Here is a 6,228-nt window from a genome sequence, read left to right on the forward strand (position 1 = left end):
CAGAACAAACCCTTTCACTGCCTCTGTCCTTTATAGTTCCCAAAGCTGCACTTCCCTGGGCAGCAGCTGCAGCTCCCCAAAAGCCACAGCAAGCTCTGCCTCGTGCTGTGTCTGTGGCTTTGTTGTCTGACAAAAGTTTTAAATCTCAGACTTTTTCTTCCATTTACAATTTTCAGCAAATTTACTAGAAAATACCTACTGTGACAGGTGATATCTCTAAGTTGTCCTTCCTCACAATCACTTAAGATAAACCAGTATTAATTATAGCTGTTCTCTGGAGGCAAAGCAGTGGTAAGGAGGCAGGCTGAGGTTCCTGTTCCCTGGTGCCATGTGCCATGGGGAGCAGCCCTGCAGGGTTTCATCACCAGCCAGCACCAGACTGAATCACAGCATCACTAACGTGAGTAATTGCTTGCCAGAAGTTTCAGTTCCAGAATGTGTCAAATGTATAATTTGACTAGGGTGTGTATCTGTGCATGGGCTGGTGGTGGTGCATTCTTATGGCCATGAATCACACGGCATTTGAGCCACCTACCTCCTGCTTGTGGGGAAGCTGCAACATTCCAATTGGAAAGAAACCTGGACCATCTTTTCAGAAGTTGATGGGGCTCTCAGCACACACCTATTTCAACTCCTCAGCCTTCTAGTTAGACCAATAACATCCATGATGTTGCTGAGAAACAATAGTTCCTAATCTAAAAGAGAATTTTCATTTTCCGGTAATAATAAATATTCTAAAATTTAAAAAATGAAACATCAGTATGGTATTTACACTTTTGAATAGTTCTATTTGTTAGTAAATGGTAAATGTTGCTGTTTTTAATGGGGGAATAGATCGTCAGTTTACTAAAGCTGGAACAGGTTTGTTAGCTAAACAGATTGTACACTAGGAAAAGAGCATTAATTTTGCCTGTAAGAGGAAGTGTTTCTGTTCAGTATTATATTGCTGTTTAGAAGACATGTAAGATTTAAAGTCATCTTGCCAGCAGGCATTGACCAGGCTCCCTGCATACCTCAGCCTGTAGTTCCAAACTCCTCTGCAGTGTGTGAGTGACCTCAGCAGTGCAGTCCATCCTCCTGCCGGAGAAGCAGCACCAGGGGCTGGAGTGGGCTCTGCTGCTGCGGGCCCTGCGGAGCACAGGAGGGTTGGTCACACAGGAGGGTTGGTCACACACAGGAGGGTTGGTCACACAGGAGGGTTGGTCACACACACACAGGAGGGTTGGTCACACACACACAGGAGGGTTGGTCACACACACAGGAGGGTTGGTCACACACACACAGGAGGGTTGGTCACACACACACAGGAGGGTTGTCACAGGGCACAGCCCCAGGGCAGTCACACTGCAGCACTCCCTCTGGGACAGCCCCCTGACAGGTCCCACACGGCTCTTCCCATTTCCCACATCTCCAATGGAATGACATTATGAGTAACATCTTTCTCCAATATTCATGGCCTGACTACATGAAGATGCATGTCCCATGCAGTTGGGTCTGGAATGCTGCAGCACCCCTCGGGCAGAGGCCACACTTGTTGAACAACAGATCTGTGCTGTAAAAGCAGAACTTTAAAGAGCTGCTCATGACTCTGCAATAGTAAAGCAATACCTATGGCTGAAATAACTTGGAGGGAAGAAACTCTTCACTTAGAAGCAAATTCCAGAATTCTGTGTTATATATAAACAATTATAAAAGCATGAAGAATAACACAAGAACATCTTTTAACATTAGGCTGAGTGCAATAAAAACACCCTTTGATGATGATTATATAGAAGTCTATATACACTCTCTCTATATACCCTATGATGATTCTATAAAATGCAAGCAGTGTCACTTAGCATTGCTGGCAGGGCTTTATTACTGCAAGTGGAAAGGAATATAGTGAAAGGAATTTAGAAGAGGGGTGGATAGTGTCAGCAGTAACAACATACATGATTACACATCACTATAATTAGCAATGGAATTTGAAGAATTAAAAAAGCATCACATTTGCTTTGTTTTCAACTGTGCTTTTGACTCAGCAGCACTGCCAGTGATACACAGGGCAGAAATGTTTATCTCATCCTTTTCAAAACATAAACCAACTAGAAGGAGAAATGCTTCCAGGGGTAAAGACCTCAATGTGAAAAGGTCCCTGGCAACCCCTCCAGAAGGCAGTTTAATCCAAATCTGGGATAACTATGGATTAAGAGTACATCGATGTTAGTTTGTGCTCCCCTCTTTTAACACTACTGCCTCCTGCTCATGTGCTTTGGCCTATTTTCCCAATCTTAGGTTATATCTGCTTGTTCTACTTTGACACAAATTTGGGAAGCAACCTTACATTGCTGCCTCTAACAATGGTAGTTTCTTTTATGTACCTGAAGTGTGACTCCTACAGGTCCAGGTGAGTGGCCAGGGGGTGCTGAGGTAGGACAAGGCCTGTGCTGGAGCCCATCCAACTGCTGAACTGCAGCTGTGCAGCACATCTGGGGCAGCCAGCAGCGATTAATTGGATCCCAAATACCAGCATGGGCCTTTGCAGCAGTTTTCTATGCAAATCAGGTACTTATGCACAAGTTACTCTGGTTAGCTACAGGAGCCATGCTGACCTAATCTGCATGTTCAGCTGCAGCACTAGCATGAGACCTGTGTGCAGCTCTTGCAGGCAAAAGTGCATGCCCAATTAGATTAAAAGGTGAATCCTTTATTATCTCTGCACTGCTTTATCATCCTTTTTATTAGGAATGTGCATGTTACTGGTCTTCACTGTAACTCAGAAAAACATTTTGAAGATATAAGAAATAATTTGTTGAAACTGTTAAATAAAAGCTTTTAAAATAAGTATATTTGTCCTTGAATAAGTGCAATTCTCATAAATTTTAAGATTTTGGGAACAGAAAACATCTTCTTATATGGCAATAAATACCTGCAATTAAAAACTTTAACAAGCCTAAAGTTTTAAAGGTTAAAGTTGTTACATGCAACACTCGCTTTCCCAGCCTCACAAAAAAAGGATATTTTTAACATCCCCTGTATGGGGACAGAGAGGATGAACATGAGGCCGAGCAGACACGGATTACAGCTCCAAAAAACACAGAACTAGCAGATAAACTGGGACTACCAGGGGAGCCAGGCCCAGGGCAGTCAGGGCCTCGAGGGTGAGCACCTCCAGGGTGAGCAACCAGGTCTGTGTCAGGGCCTCTGTCAGAATACACCAGTGAAAACACAGCTGATAAGCGGCTGAAATGCTACTTGTACCTGGACTTTCATCCTTTGCCTCTAGGAAAAGCAGTTTCTGAACTAACATGTGAGTTTAAAGAAGGAAGCACGTGAAAGTAATATCTATCAGAATACTACTGAACTATCAAAGGCTAACCAAAGACTATTGAATCAAGATATAGAAATACATTGTCATTGACAGAAATAAAAAATACTTATAAAGTGTACGTGATCAGCTGTCCAGATGAGAAGTAAAACAGAACAAAACCAGGCATAGGAACTTCTAGCAGTAAAACCAGAACACATGCTGAAAATCTAATTTTCATTTTCTTCATACTTAACTAGAAAAGAGGTTCACTTCAATGAAAAATTCTACTGCAACAGGTGAAGACTTTGCACAGGGACAAGGTTCCCAACACTGAGATACCTCAGAGACAGGATTTGTTTATCTTTTCTTTTTAATGCTATTAAGACTGTCGGGTAGAGAAGGACACACAGATTGCCCTCTTCCTTACGTTCATAATGTAGAAGAAAGGCTACATGAGTACTGGAAGTGGGATTGCTAAAACTTTTGCATGTATGTAAACAACAGAGTGGACACTTAGCAGTTCTAGAGCCAAGTCTTGCTTGAGCCACAGAGAAGTCATTATTCACTAGTGAACAAAAAGAAGAAAATAATCCTAATTTCTTGTGATTTATCCCAGTGACAGGGTTAATGACACAGGTAGACATGCCCATTGACTCATTAAATTGAACAAGACACAGCTAGAAGTTAATTTTCTTTGGTATGTGCTTAGGCACCTTGTAATAACAGTATTTGTGTCACCAGAATTCAGTCCCAACCTAAAACTGCGCTGTTCTTTCAGCTCAAATCTGTGGAGGCATTTTTGTGCAACTCTTTCTCTTCAGAGGTCTGTGGCTGTAAGAGCTCGTGCCTTTTGTAGGTCAGGCATGGCTCAGATGTGACCCGTGTACACGAGCTGGTTGCAGTGGTTCCATTGCTGCGGGTGCTTCGCTACACAAATACGGACACGGGTAGAATATTAATGACAACTTTCATTCAGAGGCAACATATGAATTATCAGTGACTCCAGTTTCCGTGTGTAGCAGGAAGTGTGTGGCACGGGCTGCTGGACCGTTTGGAATCCCGCTCTCGGCTGTAGCAGCTCTCTCTGTGTGTGCCACCCCAGACGGCAGAAGCTCCCCTGAAGAAGCCTGGCTCACACTGCAGAGGGTGTGCAAGCTGCAAAGGCTGACTTCAGGAATACCCTGAAGGAAAATCTGAAGTTGGAATCAGAAGGAGCTGTGCAATTTGGGTCTGCACCTCTCTGCCAAGGTGCAGGGTCTGTGTTTGCTGTCATGGAGGTTCTTGGTGGCAATCAAGGAAACGACCAAGAAAAATGGGCTCTGGGACTCCTTGGGGTTCAGCTGTGCTGGCACCTGGGATTTTTTCCATTCCAGTATCAAGCAATGATATTACAAGGAAGGTCAGCTGTAAAAGGAGAATAAAAATGCCTGTTCTAAAGGCATTTAGGTCCTAAAATGTCCTAAAGATCTCCGGAAAACTCATTAATCTCTGAGCCAGATTTAATTTCTTGGGTAGATGCTAATTATTGCCTGAGTACACACCCCAAAATATGTGATATACTAGAATTTTGAGGCTGTCAAAGCAGTTTTGCCTGCTTTGCAAACAAATGGAAGTAAAGCCAAGGTAGTTTGGGCAACCATTTGAAAGTCTTCCTCTAAATTTCAGTCCCCTGTGTTTCTCATGTTGATGTGTCTATGAAATACCCCTGACAAGTGCCTCACATGGGAACCAGGAATCTTCTCTCTGCCACAGAATCTTCTCTCTGCCACTGGCTTTTGCCAGTGGTCAGCACAGAGATTTAGAAATACTGGGTGGAAAAAACCCCAAAAGAGTATGGCCAGATCCAGTTCTCTTTTTTAGAACGTATCTGAATGTTGGTACAGGATGCTGACATGTGCTGCTCTGGTTTGAATGTAGTCAAAAAATAAAAATTTTCCCTGGCTGCTGTGGCAGCCCTGCATTGTGTCACCTGCATTGTGTGGGGTTTGCACAGCCCTCTCTTGTCCACTGGGGTATAAAATAACACAAACAAGAGCAAGTGAGGCCCACGGCCCAGCCCGGGTGATGCTGACAGCAGCACCCTCAGGTGCCCTGGGCACCCACATGGAGATCCATTACATAATGGTTACGTTTGTAATCTCTGCTGCTACTTCTAGGAGTAACAGATAACACTGTACAGCTTTTGATAACGAAATTTCCAGTGTCCCTTGAAGTTTCTCACAGTTTTTGCTCTCTAGATAATGTTACACGTGGAATTACCTCTTCCCTCGGGACAGCATTTCAGACCGGTCCCTGTCCTGGAGCTGCAGGGCTCCCGCTGTTCCACTCCAGGATTCCCGGCCAGCATCAGGGGCTGGGCTGGCGCCTCTGTCAGGTATCTGGGTGGGCACTGCTATCCCTGACACTCCAACCCCCGGAGACCGCGGGGATTCAGCTGGCAAACTGAGGGGAGGACTGGGATGGACGCAGGTGCTTGGCTGTGCTGCTGGACGGCAGCGCCCGGTTCTCCAGGGCTGCCCTGGCAGCGCCCCTGGTGAGCACAGGGGTGGAACCCCAGCGGGAACAGTGCTCCAGGAAACCAGAACACTTGGAGATGCAGCTCGGTGGGGTTTGTAGATAATGCAAACGTTCAGCTGCAGGTGCAGAGCGGGACTGTTCCCACGCCGACCCTGTGGAGGTGCCCTGGGACGCGCAGGGACAGGGCGGGTTCGCGGCGCTCCCGACACACGGACACGAGCGGTCCCGCGGACCCCAGGTGTGTGGGACAAGGTCACTCCTGCAGCAGGGCTGTCCCGGGAGCGGGCCGTGGGAGGGACACCTGCAAAACGCTACAGCGCCTGGTGCCCGCGGGAGGCCGGGGCTGGAGGGACTGGACGTGGTGCCCGGTTTTCCCGGTGTGTGCCCGGTATTCCCGGTGTCCCCACTATTCCTAGTATGTG

The 6,228-nt window shown here is 46.0% G+C and overlaps 1 protein-coding gene and 1 long non-coding RNA gene across 2 annotated transcripts in view; one reads left to right on the forward strand and one right to left on the reverse strand.

Moving 5' to 3' along the window:
• Nucleotides 1–767: 767 nt before the first annotated feature.
• Nucleotides 768–6,222, reverse strand: LOC113955086. Its single transcript, XR_003530420.1, has 2 exons — nucleotides 5,549–6,222; nucleotides 768–1,128 (listed from the first exon to the last, which is right to left on the reverse strand). It is a non-coding gene; the product is annotated as an uncharacterized LOC113955086 (long non-coding RNA).
• PAFAH1B1 (platelet activating factor acetylhydrolase 1b regulatory subunit 1) overlaps nucleotides 5,780–6,228 on the forward strand; it is a 29,290-nt gene continuing 28,841 nt past the window's right edge. Inside the window, exon 1 of the mRNA XM_027660228.1 lies at nucleotides 5,780–5,791. The gene's annotated coding sequence lies outside the window, so the exon portion shown is untranslated. The remainder of the gene's footprint in view (nucleotides 5,792–6,228) is intronic.

The sequence above is a fragment of the Corapipo altera genome, unplaced genomic scaffold (assembly GCF_003945725.1).
Source record: "Corapipo altera isolate COAL_440 unplaced genomic scaffold, ASM394572v1 271, whole genome shotgun sequence".
NCBI lineage: Eukaryota > Metazoa > Chordata > Aves > Passeriformes > Pipridae > Corapipo > Corapipo altera.